General features: G+C 39.1%; 1 protein-coding gene across 4 annotated transcripts in view; it reads left to right on the top strand.

Moving 5' to 3' along the window:
* The first annotated feature begins 2,684 nt into the window (after nucleotides 1-2,684).
* GUCY1A1 (guanylate cyclase 1 soluble subunit alpha 1) overlaps nucleotides 2,685-20,004 on the top strand; it is a 66,514-nt gene continuing 49,194 nt past the window's right edge. The window contains exons 1-2 of one of the 4 annotated variants that reach the window (XM_045798767.2): nucleotides 2,685-2,968; nucleotides 3,365-3,438. The gene's annotated coding sequence lies outside the window, so the exon portion shown is untranslated. The other 3 variants (XM_045798769.2, XM_045798768.2, XM_045798770.2) reach the window with 3 other exon arrangements.

Below are 20,004 nucleotides of genomic sequence, written 5' to 3' on the forward strand. Positions count from 1 at the left end.
ATTGTCAATTGTGGGCACAGGAAAAAACAAAGCATTTTGAGAAGAGAAACTGGAGCTTTTCTGCCAAAGCTGACAGGGCTACCAAGGATTGCTTTAAACCAAATACTTGTCCTTGTTAGCATTTTTATTCAGTTGTTATGACGGATTTCCTTTTCTCAATAAAGTGGAGGCAAGTGGGTTTTAACCTACACATTATCTGTAAGACAGCAGAATGGACCTGGAAGGTGATGAAATACTCATATATTCATTCATCCACTCGATCGTTATTTTACTGAACCCCTCTTAGGAGCCAAGGTAATTGCTAGGCACTTAGGCTGCAAAGCTTACTTCCCTAACATCAAGGAACCCTTAGCACTTTTTCAGGGCTTATCCCACATTCAGAGTAGGACATGGACTTCACCATCACCTGACACCCTAGATTGGTTACTTTCCCCACGTGCTGCATTGCCTGAGAGTGACAAAGGAGGGGAAAAGGAGAATATAAGCACTCTCCAGCGGAGAGTCTACCCTTGGTAAAACCGAGTAGCCCAGGGCAGAGATGACTGAGGTTAAATGTAGTGTGTGCGAAGGACTTTGGTGTGCTATGAGATATGCAGGTAGAAATGAATGGGTTAAGTGAGTCATGTCCAGGATGAAGGGATTATTGACAAGAGTAAGGAACACAAAAACAAAAACACAGATTTTACACGAGCCTACCGGGCACGAACTGGAAGACAGGCCAATGGGACCATTTGGTTCCAGCTGGTCTTTCCACTTTATCTTCCTAGACTTGTTTTGTTTTTCATTAACTACGTAGTTCTGTCTATTGGCATTACTCTCTGTTTCTTCAATATTGGTCTTCATGCCTTCTCACCTCCATGCCCTTGTTCACAAGCTTCCCTCTGCCTAAAAACAAAAAACAAAACAAAACAAAGCTCCTCTATTTCGTCTTTTCGCCATCACCAAATTTTTAAGGCCTAGCTCTAATGCTGGTCCATTATGAAGGATTTCTCCTATCAGAAGATATCTCTTCTTCCCCTGAGCTTTCATACTGCTGAATTTATTTTTAAAAAATAGTAAGAGATCCTCTTTCAATGATGGTGTCCACGGAAAGAAAGCCAACCTCACTGTAGGTTAGTCTATGCCTTATTCGCTGTCTCCCTGAAGACTATAGTCTGGGACACAGCATTTCAGATTGTTCTGAAGAACTGCTTCAAAGCTCGTGAGCTACAGGGGATTATAGATACAAAAGGGAAGTGGTACATACCTGCTTACAAGTAGTTCTCAAATACTTGCACATCACAAGGTATAACTCAGTTGTAAATATATATATACAGTTGTAAAATACAATTCAGTTGTAAATATAATACAGTTGTAACAATTAAGGTTTTTCTGCTTTCTACATAGACACAAGAAAGACCCTTAGGTCATCTTAATACATTATGTTTCTATCATATCTGATTGTTTAAAAATATCGCTTGCATGCCTCTACTTAACTGGTTTCCCAGTTCTTCCTGCTCTTGATTTCTCCTTGCGGTCACCTGAGACGATAGCACAAGGCTGACATAGTCACCTACTGCAGTTTTAGTGCACAGTACATCACTGGGAATTTATTTTTACTTTTTATTCTAGGTCTTGAATTCTAAAAGCTCTGAGGACAAAAGCCCTACTGACTTAAGACATTATCATGGGTTGGGTGTAGAGGAGGGGAAGGTTTCAGAGATGGCAGAACCAAAAAATGCCAATTTATAGCTCTGAACTTTGCCTGATACTAAGGCAAAGTTTACTTAAACGTTTTTTTAAATTTAAATGTCTTTTTTCCCCTCTTAGCTTATTCTTTTTTTTTTTAAAGATTTTATTTATTTATTCATTCGACAGAGATAGAGACAGCCAGCGAGAGAGGGAACACAAGCAGGGGGAGTGGGAGAGGAAGAAGCAGGCTCATAGCGGAGGAGCCTGATGTGGGGCTCGATCCCACAACGCCGGGATCACGCCCTGAGCCGAAGGCAGACGCTTAACCTCTGCCACCCAGGCGTCCCCCCCTTAGCTTATTCTCACTAATGTTTGCCATGAGGAGAACCCAGTAGACGAGGCTGGGAGAAAATTTTGCAAATGTGGTGAGTCTGACATGAGACCAGATTATGTGGTGGATGTTGGGAGAAATATAAGAACTGCAGATAAACCATGAACGATTTGTTTCAGAGTTCCTGGGTTTGAAGAAGGATCACATAATAATTAGGATTAATTATGAATTCACAATGAAACAGCATAATGAGATTTTTTTTAAAGTCAGAAAACTGACTCAAAATCAGTGTCAGAACTTATTTTTCTGTGCTGGAATACTCTCTCTCTCTCTCTCTCTCTCTCTCACACACACACACACACACACACACACACACACACACACACCAGCAGAATTAAATGCACCGAACCAAGCAGAATCAGGACTTTACTGGGAAGATGTGTAAGATTTGCAACCGCAGAATTGCATTTGCAAAGGCTTAGAATAGTTTTAAACCTGTAAACCAGGACAAGAAAAGCGTCCGGGCGGTATTCACTTCTCTCATGTTGGAGGTTTTAACTACTGTAAACAACATTTTATCTGGACCAGTGCGTAGTGAAGATTTTTTTTTTTTCTAAGCGAGCCAAATTTTCCTTGAGTTCCCTCCCTTTTTGTGTGTCTCTTCCTTTGTCCCTGTCCCTTCTTTCTCCACACAGTAACTGCTGGGATGGCGATTGGGCGGCTGGAGAGGCCAGGACTCAGTTCGCCTGCCCTAGTCTGGGCGTAGTGGGTGGGACTCCAGCACAGAGCTGATTTTCCAAAGCAGGTTTCTTCGCAGTTTTCCGACACTTTGGCTGCGCTAAGCCCGAGGCAAAAGGCAAAGAGCAGCCGGGGAGCCGCCCCAGACGACCGACACCTGCGGGGGGAGAGGGGGCGGGGAACGTCACGAGCATCGGCGGGACCGAGACCCGGAGTGACCTCACCATGGTGCGTTTTAGTCGCTACTTTCTTTTTCAGTCTTTCGGTGTAGGGAAGTGGAAGGATTCTGAAAAGAACTTGAATGCAGTAGGGAAAGGGATTATAAGGGATCCTTTGGAGTCATCAGAGAGAGAAAGAGAGAGAGAGAGAGATACAGAGACAGGGAGGGACCACAGCCAGAGCTGATAGAGTATTTGGGAGCAGAGCGGGGAATGCGGTTTGCGAGGCACGTCGCGTCCCGCCCTGCCTGTTGAGCAGGTAGGCAGGAGTGAGCCCAAGTGTGAGTACCGCGGTCGCGTGTTTGTTGGATGCACTTGCGCCCGGACTGACAGGTGCGACTGCAGGGTCCCCTCTCCCGCTCACCCTCTCCTGTCCCTGACGCCCACTCTCTTTCTGCGTTCGCAGTGGGGATTTGCCAGGCGCGCCCAGGAGCAGCCGGCGATCCGGAAACGCAGCCGCGAGGTCTGGCAAGCCACCGGGTAAGTGGTCTCTGCGTGCCCGCGCGGCTCGGGGCTCCCCAGAGAGGCAGTCCCTCTCCCCGGGCCCCTGGCCTGGGCTCATCCCCCTTCCCCTCCCTGGGAAGACTTCCGCGCGCTCCCAGCTGCTCAGCCCCTGGAGGGCCGGGGCCGGGTTCCCACGCTGGGGAGGAGCGAGGGAGCAAAGGAGACGGCGCCCGGGGGCCCGGCTCAGGGCCCGGGGGAGCTGCGGGGCCCGAGGGAAGAGGACTGACGGGGGTGGGCGCCGGGCCGCGCAGCGCCAGCGGCGGCGCTCGGAGAGCCGGGGCGTGAGAACGCGCGGGGCGCGCTGGGGCCGCTGCTCTCCCACGGCCAGGGCGCCGGGGCCGCGGGCTCACGCGAGGGCCAGCTGCGGCAGCAAAGGGCCGCCGGGACCTTAGAGCCGGCCGGCGCTCGAGGCCGCGCCCCGGCTTTACCGCAACTTCACCCCGCCGGCTGCTGGGTGAGCGAGCCGTTCGCCCTTGGGGAAAGCAAACAGCTACGGTCGCCCGATTGCTTAGAAAAAGCATCCAGCAAACTTCCAGCGGGGCTGCTCGGGGCTGGACGGAAGAGTAAGTGTGTGTGTGTGTGTGTGTGTGTGTGTGTGTGTGTGTGTGTGTGTGTGTATGCACGCGCGCGGTCTAATTTGGCAGTCCAATTTTCTGCTTGCATTACTACTGCAGCACTTGGGGAAATGGTGAGCAGGGGATCACAACCGTCTCTGCGCGTCGGGTCCGTGCCTGCAGCCTGTCCTTGCTGAGCCGAGCAGCCTCACAGTGGCGTTTGTGTGAGGGGCTGCAGGCATCGTGGTCATGTGATTTCAGGCTATGGATTTCGTGCGTCTTTCTTTTGCTCACTTATTTCCTACGGTTCTTCGTTTTGCACTCGATGAACAGTTTGTATCTTCTGAAGTAATGCAGGTTGAACCTCTCCCTTAATGGTAACGGGTCAGAGGCACCTGGTTTCCAACATACTGAAAACCCGTCTGAGTTTTAAATACAACAGGCCATAGTGTGTGTGTGTGTGTGTGTGTGCGTGCATTTCTTATGTATCAATAGTGATTTTTCAGGGTCAGTCTTCCGATGGTGATATCATTAAATGTCTACCTACTTACTTGAAGTAGTCTTAGTGGGAAAATCATTAACGCTCTGGGTTACATACATAAACGTTGAAGCACTTAATGATCGAGATTTTTAGATCTTGGTTCATAGTGTGGAAGTAATCTGTTGCCTTTCCTAAAATGGCTATATTTCTCTTCAGGAGTGGTCACATCAGGTGCTCTACTATGAAGAGTGGTAAAAAGTCAGTAACAATAAAAATATAACAACAATATGAAAATCTAAAATTCCAAACCAAACTTTAATTTGGCAAAAAACCGTATAAGCTTTATTACTCTTTGAGCGAGATTGTGTAGTCTGTGTTCTGTTAAGTTCTTACACAGCTGAGTCTGTAGATGTCCTTCAAGGAGTCGTGAAGCCCCGGATATTGTATTTAAACATTTGAGTTGCTGCATTTTTGGGTTGATAGTCCAGAGTCCTCAGATATCTACAAGGATGTTACATTTACAAGATAGAGATAGAAAATAGAAAAATAGCCACGAAGTTAAAATATATAAGGTTTACTTTTTCTTGTCCACACAGTAGGCTTTCTACATAAAGCCTGCAGACATAAAATGGCTGGAAATATTCTAGAATAACTTATGTTACGATAATTAAACATTTCATGTAAGATAGGCCCACTTGTATGTTTTTAAATGTGTCAGGAAACTTGGTAGGTAAACTTTATGTAGTAGAAATTTGTGATGAATAGATAGGTATATTCTGTTTCTTCCTGTACTGTAAGATCTCTTTCTAGTATGACGCAGAAAATAAAAATTATATTTTTCTCTATTTGAACCCCAACAGAAATATAAAGTACTTAAACTTGCTGTGGTGTTTCGAAGTGTAGGAATATGAATAATCCCTTAAAGACCCTGTTTTTAGATGTCCAGGTATAATTTATGTAAGATAGTTTTCTGTCATTTAGAGAATGCAGGAGAAAATGTAAAGGTATTTGACTTATATTTGGTAGCACCAATGGAAAAAGAAATGTGGGAAGCTTCGTAAGCCTTAGTCCTTATATTTCTTATAACTATGGTTTATGAAACAATCTTATTTTAAGGCATTATATTGAAAAACTTTTAACATTGCACTAAAAATTAAAGAAGTGATAACTAAAATTAAATTACTTCTATTATGAATACGTCAATAAAATATTCCCATGCCTAGATGTCAACCGTTGTGTCATAGATACTTTTCAAACAAAAAGACTTAAATCTTTAGTTAATACCAGGTTTGTTTGGTGTTTTTTATAAATTAAGATTAGATAACCTTGAATTTTGTCAAAAAGCATATCAGGGAAATTAAATCCTGTATTTATATTTGTAGATTACATTTGCTAACAATTAATAATGACTGTAGGGGGGAGAATATTGATTTTTAAAATAGTATCAGTACCCAAAAAATCTCTAGTTCAAAATCAAATGAGCCTTAAGAATTAATTTCTCCAGGTAAGGAGAAGTAGAAAGCTAAACCAGTATTTGAATAAACCAAAAAGTATGCTACTGAAGGGAAAATTTTTTGGAGGAAATTACTTATTGAGAATATTTTCTATTTGTCAGATTTGCCAGGAAGTTGCTTAGCTTTTTTTTTTTCTTTTGCTGGGATACATAACTTTTATGGCACTGATTTTTATATCATTTAATTATAGATATTCACCCAAGCTACTTTTCTTAAATACTACTAATTACTTTTCTGCGTATTTGTAGAAAGAGATATTTTTCTTCGTAAAATATCAATATAAATTACTTATTAGGTGCCTATGTGATAGTTTTGAGTATTTCTACCTTGACCCGATACAAAAAGAGTTTTTGACAATTTTTAGGTCTTTATGTGAACAAATTTGGTTGTCCATAGACGAGTTGACTTATTTGGAGTTGTAATAATGTTCTGGCTATCCTGAATCACATTTGCTTATTTTTATTTCCCTCAAACAATTTAGAAGTGTCTGACCTATTTCATATTTTTTTCTCTCTTCTGGGTTCGGGCCAACAGATTTTATCTTCTTCTAGTCATGAGGGTTATAGAGTAGGAATAGAATTATTTGCAAGGAGTGAAGAGCTTTAGGTAAGCTCCCTCCTCAGCCTACAGGAGGAAAGAATGGTTATCTTATAAAACTTGAGGGTCTCTGGGGCATGATTACCCCTTGGGATAAAAATGTGATATTCACTGCTTGTAATTACTCATATCACTTACCCGAAATGCTTTATGGCAATTAATACTTGTTTTATAATACGAACCCTCCCTTTCAGAAATCAAAGGCAACTCAATTTAATTAACTTACATACCACCACCTCCTCCTCCCCACAGTAGGAATTAGCAAGAAGCCAACAGAAGACAATGGCTTCGGGAGTGAACACCCTGGGGAAAGGAAGTTGGGCAGACCAAAAAAAACTTCTTAATCCTGAATTTTTTTCCAGGTCTGACCTATCTACACGTCTCCTTTTTCTATGTGGCATTATATTAGAAATACCTGTAAAAATGTCTATATTGCCTACCAAACTCAGATCTCTTTCGGGATACTCATCACTGGATCCCTAGTGCCTGGCACATAGTAGATGTCTAATGAGATTAATTGTGTTGTGTCTAATTCTTGAATTAAGGCTTTTTAATGCCTTGATGCTATACAGTATTCAGTTCAAGAATACAGTTTTTTAAAGAGATATTTGTTTTGCACTGACGCTCCATGGAATATTATGGTCTTGATCACCGAGAGACACTTTTGTGCTCTTCTCTCATGTGGCTTTCAGCCTGTTCAGAACTGCTTGTAAACTGTTATTTCTTTTACCATCGTCCAATTACCCTTTGTTTTTTTAAATTTACATCTTTCACTTGTGTTACCCTGTCCCCAGTACCAGTGCTTTTTGACCTCCCGAACATTCTACTTTCCTTGGGAATCTAAAATAATGGAGGTTTTTCATCAGCTGTCATTGTTCAGGGCTTCATTCAACATCTACGGATCCGGCTTTCACAGGACCCTACCGAACCTGCTCGACCTCCCTCTGGGAGTCCACTGGTATTCACCCCCTCAGGCCTTCTCATCACTCAGGATGGCCCCTGCTGAATGAAAAGCTAAGAATTTCATATTCTTAACCTCTTAACCTTCCACTAATTCCACTCACTCATCACTACCCAACACCCTTCTCTTCCGTTACTGTTCGTTGGCCACCCCCACCTTTCTCATATTTTCCTCTCTTTACTTACCACACTCATCTTGAACAGCAATGTCAACTCTGCTTCAGACTTCAGATTTCTTGCCACTAGACCTGCCAGAATCTGATTCCCTCTAACTTCAGCTTAAGAGATGGTTAACAGTGCTAGGAAGTTATTTTATTCTGTCTTGGATAATTTCATATCAAATTCTCCATAGTACTTGTTCCAGATTTTTCCAGGTTTTCCAATCTGCCCACATTAGCCTTACTCTTTTCATTCTTAGCAGATGACCTTATTTCCATATTCACAGAGACTATTAAGATCAATTTAGGCAAATCATTTCTCAAGATTCATCTGGAACTTAGGAGGCATTTCTTTACTTAACCCGTCCTGAGCATAAGAACTCTTTTCTTATATTGAACTATTTATCTCCATAATATTCGTATGCTGATTATTACCTCTTAGAGTACTTACACAAAATGCTTTTATATATGACTACTCTTGTGTCTCTACTGGTACTATCCAGTTCCTTCACCTCATCCTTAATTGACATGCCCTGAAAGTCTCATTATCATCAGGGTATTTCTCTTTTGGATGCACTCCTGTTTTTCTTAAAGTGTGGTCCCTGGAGCTGAATATCAATGAATGGACTGGTATCATTGAATATATCTGGTTACGTCCCCTGGATACTGTATAGTAAATCACCCTAAAATCTAATCTGTCTTTCCCCCACTTTTTTTGCATCCACACTACACTGTTTAATTATGCATCTTTTTATCCATACTCTTCTGCAGATATACTTCTCCCCAGTTGTACATGTGAGTTGGGACTTTTAAAAATACTTACTGCAATTTAATTTAATCTCTACATTTAGTCTGTAGTTTCAGAAGGTCAAGGTATTTTTGGATTCTGATTCCTTGATAAAGTTTAGCCATTCTTTCCCAATTTGATGGCATTAATAGATTTGATTAGGATACAATTAAGATCTTCATCTAAGTAACTGTAAAAAGTTGAACTGGAAGGACATCTGGTACGATCCTAGATCCTAGACACCTTCTTCTTGCTTTACATCAGTCTATGAATTAGTAGTCCTCTTTATGCGGATGTCCAGCCAATTATATCATCAATTAACTCTCTTTCTTTGGAGTTGACATTCCTTTGTGTGGCCCAGGAGTATACTGTGACAGACTTGGGCAAAGGCCTTGGGAAAATGCATTTCCACTTTCTGCAGAATAGATACCAAGTTATTATTTTTATATAATGATATGTTCCCTGCCACCCTTCACTAGCTTGTAGGTAACAGCACCTCACATTTTGAATACTCACATACCATAGTTTTACAGTTCTCTTGGGAATCATGCCTGAAATGAACGTCAAGCCCTCTAGGCTAGAGTTGGTGGAATCACCTTCTCTATTTTGAAAAGTGAGACAATGGCTGGATTCTTCCTTCTCTTTCAACCCTTCTCCCCACTGTAATATTTTTAAAGATGATTTTAACTATCCCCTTATTTCATCCGCAAATGTTTTCAGTTCTTTGTAACGCGGTTTCTTCACATGAATGGATTTAAACTCATTTGGAATATTTAATACCATTTTATACCTTGGGCTTTAAATTTGTTATTTTGATTTTGGTCTTAGCTTTGCCAGCACGAATATTATTTTCTTGAGGAACGGAGATGAAACAAAACAAAGAGTAGTTCTGCTTGACCAGTCCTGTGCCATCATTTGAATTTCCTCACATCCCTGGCAAGCCGTTGAACTCTTCCTATACCCAATATAAATGCCATTATCTCCACTTTACTGGAAAGATAAATTAGAATTAAAAGAACTTTTTTTTGAATTTGTAATTTTTGAAACCTCCAGCCTATTTTATATTTTATGACATTCCTCTCAGAGGCTGTCGCTTTTTTGTACTTCTTGTAACAAGGTTTGTTATGGGTTATGTTCGTCACTGAGCGACATACACGCACAGTTTATGACACAGCCCCTGACTTGAGGGAATTTAAAGTCTGCATGTAGAGTTAACGGAACCCAGAAATAGTCTCAGAATTACACACGATGAGCTTAGTATTAGTGGTGCCTTTCTAGTAAGGTCTGAAGAACTTTGCAGAATGGAAATACTGAAGGCTCGCTAGAGAAGATCTGGCTCTGAATTGAGATTTTAAAAGAGGACTGATGTGGGACTTTGCGGGACCTGTAGGATTTAAATTTAGAGAAGAGTGGGAAGGGTGTTCTGGGCAGAGAATAGGAAAGGCGCAGAGCAGAGAGCAGGTGAGTGGGCAGAGCGTGGGGTGTGCGTGTGTGCATCCACGTGCTTGCATGTCCGTGAGGAACCAGAGTATGAGGGAGAAGGGGTAACGGCAGGTCTTCTCAAGCACACCTTTGAAGTATTCCTTTCTGGAACATTCTGTTATCTCTCCCTCCGTTTCTAGATTTCTTTTCCCTTTGCTCGGTTTTCCCGAGGCCCATACCTACTCAAACTTTTAATCTCAAACTGGGCTATACTTCTCAGAAACTTTCCCTGACCTTCCCAGCCTGAGTTAAGTGCTTTGTTATGTTTTCCTTCAATGCTCTGTGCTTCCCCATCATATTATTATACTTCCCCATAATTGCCTGCTGAGTTGTCTGCTTTCACCAGTACACTCCTCGGTGGCAGGAGGTACCATTTCTGTCTAGTTCTCATTTTATTCACAGACACCCAGTAGAAGGTCCCATGGATCGTAAGCACTCAGTAAAAATGTGTGATATGATACAGGCCTGCTGGAGCGATGAGGCTACGTTGGGGCGTATTTATAAAAAGATTTAAGGTAAAGAGAGGTTAGATTACAAAAGACCAGGATGCCAGGCTGAGTTTTTGCTTTATTAGGTAATGTAGAACTACCTTGTTTTTTGAGTTTGGGGACAGGATACGGCACATGCATGACTTTTAATTTGACCTTCGTAAATCAATTCAAACTATTCAAAATTCGATATGCTTTTCTAGATTTAACGAGGAAATTATTTGGCTCCTTACCTTGGAAAAGGTGTTTCCATCTGTGAGGTTGAGAGGCCCCTATAATTCTAATGCCATTCGTTTTATTAGAGAAGTTTTGTTGTTTTACTAGTCTAAGTTTATTTGTAGGATATTGAATTATTAGCTGCTGATTGTTCTCAATTTTCAATGATTTTGCCGCTTCAGATACTCTCTATTATAAGTAGTTAAACGTTATGTGGTTTATATATGTTCCATTGGTATAACATAAACTTTTTTTTTTTTTTAAAGATTTTATTTATTTATTCGACAGAGAGAGAGACAGCCAGCGAGAGCGGGAACACAAGCAGGGGGAGTGGGAGAGGAAGAAGCAGGCTCATAGCGGAAGAGCCTGATGTGGGGCTCAATCCCAGAACTCCGGGATCACGCCCTGAGCCGAAGGCAGACCTTAACCGCTGTGCCACCCAGGCGCCCCAAAACTTTTAAGTCGTATATTTGTGAGCATAAAGTTTAATGAAGATATAGCACTGTAACATGGAAGAGATTTGGATAAACACATTAACATTGTCAGTACTTGATAGGTCAGTATTTGAAACAAGATATTCTTACAGTGGATTAGTATTCATTTGTAAATGTGATTAGGAAAAGACACTTTTCCCAGTGAACAGTCTTTGGGTAAAATTCCATTTTTTAAGTGTTTTAAAATATTCGCCATTGTTAATTGTAAGTAACATTCCTCTTTGTCCACCAAATAACAATTTAATACACCCTGCATCTATTTCTGGTTCTTTTCTCTAGTGATTGGCTTAGAGTAATTCTTAAGCTTGTGTTGTGTTGTCTTATGCTTAAAAAATCAGTGGTGGTATATAGGAGAGCTCGATATTTCTTGAGAGTCTGTTCCTTGGGTAGATAGCAAATTATCTGAACTGAATTTGCCAGCTTTCCCCATCTCCTCTTTCTCTGCCACCCTTTGAAGTTATAAGAATTTATCCTAATTTAGACTGGGTTACCACCACCCGCTACTCACCTGATGGCTTGGCCAAGGGCAAGAAGGGTATCATAAGTCCATCTACCATAAAAGTTTTTCTTCCACCAGTCCTCTCCTAGGGACCACTCCTTTGGATTAATGTAGGCCTTTGGATTTTATGTCTAGGAGCCCCTGGAATAACTGTTTTACTTGGAAGAAGAGCATAACCTTGTTTGCCCAATAGCAAAAGTCACATTTATTATGTTGCCTTCTACCTTCAAGCAAAAGTGTGGTTTTTTTGGACCGTAGACCTTTAAATGTAAGAGAAAAAGAAAACTGAAAGACCTAGCATGTAGGGCATAAATGAGAAAGGTAGATACAAGTAGGGTCCATTGGGTGACAATATAGTGTTCAAACAGGAAGAGGAAGGTTAAAAAAAATTCAAGGTCCTGAAAAGAGTTCTTTCTTCACACGTTTGTTCCCCGTCCTGAGGGTGGTTAGAACACTTTCTTCACCAGCATGTTGTGGCCTTGATTATCTATCTAAATCTAACCAGAGTGACATCAGTTTAGTTATGTTTAGCTTAATATTGAATCTGTTTCAGTACATAGTGGAAATTGGTAGCTGTAGGTTGTCATAGTCTGTTTTACACACGGTAAAATGGTGTTTGGCTATGTTTCCTTACATTAATTGTCCTTGATAAATAATCACTTGTCATGGTGTGAGTATCAAGAAGTTGCTGCATGCAGTGTGTGAAAACCCATTTTAAGGGGTGTAGAGATCATGCGGTGTTCATAATTTCAAAGAGTCTGCCAGCCTTATTTTACTGTCTAACTCTGCTGGTCAATGTCTTGGTTATTCTCTTACTTGAGTTCTGTGTTATGGACATATTGTCTTTACTGTAATTGGTCACCAAGCTCTTTTTTGTTTGTTTGTTACTGTCATTGTCTTTTGCACATCTTTTTCTACTCCTTGGAATACCTTTCTTGTTTTCTATGCCTTGTTATTTCTTACTTATTCTAGAAGATTCAGCTGAAGTCTTTTTTTGAGGAAGCATTTACCAGTGTACTGTGTTGGGTTTAGATGCAGATTTTCTGTCTTCCCATCACATGTCATGAGAGATCACATTTTAACTGAATTGTGTGCTTTAAGTCTGTCCACACCCCATTCCCTACATGAAACATTCCTTAAGGGTCTAGTGTTGGTTTGTTATTTCTTTTTGTTTTGGGTTTCTGAAACCTCATCTGTTAGAAATTAGTCATAGATGCTTAATAAATATTTCTGGGATATATGAACAAATGAATGAATGATTGGATGAATGGATAAATGGAGGAATTCAGGTAGAAGAAAGAGGGAAGATTTTAAGGGAAGATTAGGTAGAGTAATTATAAAGAAAGGTCCTGGAGAAAGCATGTTGTGATGGAGTCTAGAGCGGTATATAGACTTTGAAGAGGAAGTACATTGTCTTGTCCAACATCAGAGAGAAGGATACATGAGTGGATACAAAATTAGTGTGACATTAAGATAAATGCTGTGGAAAAGCAAAGTGGTGTTACCCAAATGATTTGTGAGATATAAACCTGAAGTGTATTATCTGTAAGCATTAACTGTGCATTTGGCAAAAGAACCCACAATTATTATATAATTGTTTGAAATAAAAAGTAATCTTTTTTTTTAAGATTTCATTTATTTATTTTTGTGAGAGAGAGAGAGAGAGTGAGTGCAACGCAAGCCAAGCCAGAAAGGTGGGGAGGGGCAGAGGGAGAATCAGGCTCCCCACTGAGCAGACAGCCCCATGCAGGACTTAATCCCAGGACCCTGGGATTATGACCTGAGCCGAAGGCAGAAGTTTAACCCACTGAGCCACCCAGGCGCCCCCTTTTCTTCTTTTTTCAAAGACTTTATCTATCTATCTACCTAGTTATTTATTTATTTTAGAGAAAGTAAAAGAGCGTGAGTGGGGGGAGGGACAGCGGGAGAGGGAAAGAGAATCTTAAGCAGGCTCCCTGAGCATGAGACCAACGCAGGACTCTATCCCAGGACCCTGAGATCATGACCTGAGTGAAAATCAAGTCTGGGCACTTAACCAACTGAACCACCCAGGCACCCCAAAAGTAATATTTTTTTTTAACATTTAAGAAATTCGAGTTCTTTTGGTTGAAGTATATGAAAAAATTCCAGCCTTACACTGATACACAGTTGAAAAGGGAGGAGTGATTTAATAGTGTTTTCAGATAATTATAGATTTTTTGGGTATAAAAATTTCAAAAATTGAAACATGATCATAACTTAAAGGTTACTTGCAATATGGGACATGAAACCATTAAAATCTATGTTCTGTGAATGGTTCCTTATTACTGCATGATTTTGTAACACCATGGTCATTGGAAAATACTGGTTCGTTGAGCTTTGCCAGGTTTAACAAATGTTGATACATTTTACATTTTATCGTATAGTATCAAAACATCACATTCATCAATATCACCATGGATCCCATCTGGAAAAATTTTTAGTATTGCGAAGCTGTCAAATTCACCATGGCAGATGTAGAAGGTACACCTGTGGTGTGGTGTGATGGCTGAGAAGGTCTTCCAGTCTCATCTTTTCAAGCCAAGAATCCATTGATAAGTATATGAAAAATACAAATAAATTTTCCTTTCAATTGGAATAAATATTACTAAATTCTAACATAGCAGCTTAAGTGAAAATTTGCAGTTTAGAAAACTTAACATAATTTAATATTACTGCAAAACAGCAAAATGTAGTCATTTTTTGTGTTTACATGAACGTGTAAGAAAAACTGAGGAATTCCAAAGTAATGATTTATTGAACAATGATGAGGTTACAGAGATAATAGCGATTTTAACCAGTGATTTCTGGGAAGAGCATAACAGAAGTTCTGAGAATAAACTGAGTTAATCCGTGAACATACATTTATACACTTAATCTACTGCCATAGAAAGTTCTACGCAAGCACACATTCTATTAGCTGATAAAATGAGGACATTATTAGATGTCATATAGCTTCTGGAAAGCTGCACTCAATACCTTTGAGAGAATGAGAGTGAAGAGAGCACCTCCTATCTCAGTAATGTTAAGAAAATAGTTGTGATGTTGCATATCCTTCAAAGGGCCTCAGGGCATCCCCAAGGATTTGCAAGTGACACTTTGAGGACTACTGCTTTAGGTCAACCGAGCCTGGAACAATGTAACACATACACGTGCTAGAATAATTTTATACCTAATTTCAAAAACTAGGAGTCAACATTTATTAAGCACATATCATATTCCAAGCATTGTTAAAACTGAGTTAAAATTAAAGTTTTATTGAGCCCTTTGAGAAATGTTCAACCTTATCGCTTAATGTACAAATGAGGAAAGGGAGTCAAGAGCAGAAAAGTAACTTGCCTTAGTGTCATACCTTCTGTTAATGGTGGAACCAGTGTTTGTAGCTAGGCAGCGTCCATCCTCTTAAATACCATGTTTTACCACCTTTCCTGGCTATAGAAAAGCTTTATCGTGGTTTCTAAATGATTTTGCATATGATCAATAGCATATTTGCTTACACAGTAGTCAACTTAGACTCTAGAGTTAAGTTTCAAAGACCTGTGAACTTCCAAATTAGATGCATGAAATAAGAAGGCATTTGAAAGACTTTTGATAGAAATTCAGTTAAATTAAAATACAGTATCTTTAAATTTCCCACCAGTCTAAAGTTGTTATAATTGTAATGTTTAGGTAACTCTTTTCTTCCTATGTATTAACTCTTTAAGAATATTTTGTTGGATATATATGATTTAAGGGAAACAGATTTGTTTCCTTTCTTCAGTCCTTAAATTTTTTTGTTTCATTATTTGCTAATTTCCATGATTCTTTGGCTGTTTTTTTTTTTCTTTTTATCTTTTAATTTCAGAATTTTGGTGACTAAATGCTTAGATGTGATTTTCTTTGTATTTATCATGCATGGGGATTTGCTGAACTTCTTGGATCTGTGAGTTAATGCTATTATCATATATGGACTAGTCCCAGCCATTTCAAATATATCTTCCTACATCCCTCTCTCTTCTCCCCCCCACCCCGGGGACTCTAAATACATGGACATTAGACCTTGTGGTATTGTTCCATAGATTTCAAGTGTTGTTGTTGTTGTTGTTGTTGTTGTTGTTGTTGTTGTTCTTCTTCTTCTTCTTCTTCTTCTTCTTCTTCTTCTTCTTCTTCTTCTTCTCCTTCTTCTTTTTTGATGTGTATTCTCTTTGTGATTCTGTTGGGGTTGTTTCTATTAACCTGACTTCAAGTTCACTGATCCTTTCCTCTGATGTTAAGCCAGTTAAATGGAATTCTTTATTGCTGATATTGTGCTTTTCATTTTTAGCATTTCCAATTGTTTCATTTTCTTTGCTTGCCATTTCTCAGTGGATACTCTGTTTACACATGCACACATATATATTAAGCTGCAAGTATGGAAGACTGAGTCAATATAAATTGTGGGACATCGCTGAGTTCTAATCTATCTTTCAGCAGTTAAAAGGTTGATAAACATTTAACCAGCTTTTCTTGACCCCTGCCTGGGGGAGATTCTGTCACCTTCCACCACTTCATCTGGGATGAAAATAGCCATGAGTCTCATCCCTTCCAAGGCCTGTAATTTTTAAAATTTATTTTGGAATCTATTTCATTTAGGTTTCTTTGAGTTCTCCACTGAGTTTTTTTTTTTTAAAAAAACAACTTAGACATTGTGTAACTTATGTACAATAAATCTCACGTATATAAAATACACAGTTAGATATGATTTGACAGATGTATACACCTGTGAAACCACCACGATCATCAACATAAAAACGATTCCCATCACCCCTTGAAAGTTTTCTTGTGTCTTTTGCCCATCAATTCCCCACTTCTCCTTTGTCCCCCAGGCAATAGTTGATCTGCTTTCTGTACTTACAGATTTATTTGCAGTATCTAGGTTTTATGGGGAAGTAATGTATTCTTATATTGTGGTCTCTTGAATGTGGTTTCATTCACACAGTTTGAAATTTATCTTCCTTGTTGCGTGTATCTGCTGAGTAATAGTCCTTTACGTGTGTAGCTATACAACATCTCTTTTTATTTGTTCCCATGATCAGAGACATTTAAATTTTCTCCAGATGTTGACTATTACAAAACACACACACACACACACACACAAACTGCTGTGAACATTTGCATTCAAGTCTTTGTTTGAAAATATGTGTACCTTTCTTTTTGGGTAAATACTTAGAAATGGAATAGCTGGGTGGTATGAGAAGGCATGTTTAACATTTTAAGAAACCACCAAACTGTTTTACAAAGTAGTTGTTCCTTTTTACATTCCCACCAGCAGCATATAAAAAATTCCAGTTATCCCACATCATCACTAAGTCTTGGCATTGTCAAAGTTTTAAATTTTAGACATTCCAATGGGTTTTTGCCTCATAATTAATATTATTGGACATAGGAAGAGATATTTGTGGGCTATTCATATATATATTTTTAGTGAAATATCTGTTCAGATCTCTTGCCCCTTTTTAATAGAATTGCTTGCTTTCTTATTTAGAGGTAAAATTTATATATTCTGAATTTTATTACTTTGCTGATATATGTGTGGCAAATGTTTTCTCCCAGTGTGTGAATTATCTTTCTGTTTATTTAATGACATCTTTTGAAGAGTAAAAGATTTAAAATTTTGATGAAGTCTAATTTATTATTTTCTTTGATGTTTCATGATTTGTTTTTTCTCTTTAAACATCTTTGCTACGTACAAAGTGACAAAGATTTTCTCCTGTTTTTTCCTATAAGTATTATTTTAACATCTACGTTTATGGCTGTGATCCACGTAGAATACATTTTTGTATGTGGTGTGAAATATGGATCAGTGTTCACTTTGTTCCATATGCATATCCGGTTGTTCCAACATCATTTATTGAAAAACCTTTTTTTTCCCCCTCATTGAATTGCCTCGATATGTTGGCTGTAAAATTGAATACACAAATCTGGATCTGTTTTGGGGCTCGCTAGTCCATTGATCTCTATCTTACTCCTTTCAAACCAATATCAAATTCTTTTGATTACTTTATCTTTATAATAATTTTTTTTTAAAGATTTTATTTATTTATTCGACAGAGATAGAGACAGCCAGCGAGAGAGGGAACACAAGCAGGGGGAGTGGGAGAGGAAGAAGCAGGCTCATAGCGGAGGAGCCTGATGCGGGGCTCGATCCCATCACGCTGGGATCACGCCCTGAGCTGAAGGCAGACGCTTAACCGCTGTGCCACCCAGGCGCCCCTATAATAATTTTTAAATAAGGTGTATCAATCTTTCAGTGTTGTTTTTCTTCTTTAGTATTGATTTAGCTATTCTATGTCTTCCAGTAAATCTTTGTATCATTTTTTCAATATTTCCTAAAATGATAGCTAGGATTTTAATTGGGATCGCTTTGAATTTATAGACTAGTTAGGAAAATTTGGTGCATTAACAATATTAAGCATGATATACCTCTGCATTTCTTTGGCCTTCCTTATTTTATCTTAGCAGTGTTTGTAGTTTTCAGTGTAGAGGTCTTGCAAACCTTTGGTTAGATTTATTTCTAAGTATTTCATATTATTGATATTATTATATACGGATTTTTGAAAATATTATTTCCCAGTTGTTTACTGTTAGTACAGAAATTGCAACAGATTTTTGTAGATTAGCATACAAACATACATACATAGTTGTGTCTGCAACCTTGCTAAATTCATGTCTTAGTTCTTGCTGTTACAGGCATGTTTCACTTTATTATGCTTCACAGATACTGTGTTTTTACAAATTGAAAGTTTGTGGCAACCCCGAATCCAGCAAGTCTCCTAGTGCCATTTTTCCGACAGCATTTGCTCACTTTGTGTCTCTATGTCACAATTTGGAATGATCATGGTATTCCAAAGGTTTTCATTTTATATTTGTTATGGTGATCTGTGATTAATGGTTACAAGTCACTGAAAGCTCAGATGATGGTTAGCATTTTTTAGCAATAAAGTACTTTTTAAGGGCACCTGGGTAGCTGAGTTGGTTAGGCTGCCGACTCTTGATTTCAGCTCAGATCATGATCTTGGGGTGGTGGATCAGGCCCTGGGTTGGGCTCTGTGCTCAGCAGGGAGTCTGCTTGGGATTCTCTCTCTCCCTCTCCTTCCACCCCTCCTCGCCCCCACCCTCTCGCTTCCTCTCTGTCTCTCAAATAAATAAATAAATCTTTTTTAAATAAAATACTTTTTAATTAAGATATATACATATTTTAGACATAATGCTATTGTACATTTAATACAGTATGGCGTAAACATGACTTCTATTTGCACTGGGAAACCTAAAATTCACTTAACTCACTTTATTGTAATTTCACTTTATTGCCACTGTTTGGAACCAAACTTGCAATATCTCTGAGATATGCTTACATTTGGTAGATCCCTCGGGAACTCCTGCATGAACAATTATATATACGTGCAACAAACAGAGATAGTTTCACTTCTTTCTTTCTAATCTTTGTGTCTTTTATTTCTCTTTCTTATTGCAATAATTAGGATCTAATGTCAATGGAATTGATTAGGTGTAGTGAGAGGAGGCATCTTTGCCTTATTTCTGATCATAGTAGAAAGTGTTAAGTCTTTAATTTTGGTTATGACTTTTACTGTAGTTTATATAGATGCCCTCTGATAGATTTTTTTTTAAAACTATGATTATGTATTTTATCTAGCTAGTTCTCATTCTTGGGGCTGGAGTAGGAGTCTCTTGTGATTTTCTACAATCTAATGGGAAGTGAAGACTCCGTACTTTGACTTTAAGTAACTTGATACAGATGTGGTTAAGTATTTCTATTTATAGAAAACTACCAATATACATAACTAAAGAACAAGAGATTTCCCATTCTCAAAATCCTTCCTTCAAACTTGCTACTTCTCAATGTGATCTGTAATCAATCACACTGTAGCATTTCCTCACCATAACTCCTGCTTCCTTTCACTTTTGCTCTACTATTCTTATTGAAATTTGTCTCATAAAAGCTATAAATGCCTTTTTAATCTAAAAATCAGATATTTTCTCAGTTCTCCTGCTATGGACTGAGTTGTGTTCCCACCCAAATTCATGTTTTGAAGCTCTAAAAATCTCCAACGTATTTGGGGCAGGGGCCTTTGGTAGATAATTGGGCATTAGATGAGGTCATGAAGGTGAGACCCTCATGATGGGATTAGTGCCCCTACAAGGAGAGACAGCAGAGAACTTGCTTTTTCTTTCTTTCTTTTTTTTTTTTTTTAAAGATTTTATTTATTTATTTGACATAGATAGAGACAGCCAGCGAGAGAGGGAACACAAGCAGG

This window comes from Ursus americanus, chromosome 13, assembly GCF_024610735.1.
Source record: "Ursus americanus isolate L20-20 chromosome 13, mUrsAme1.1.p, whole genome shotgun sequence".
Classification (NCBI taxonomy): domain Eukaryota; kingdom Metazoa; phylum Chordata; class Mammalia; order Carnivora; family Ursidae; genus Ursus; species Ursus americanus.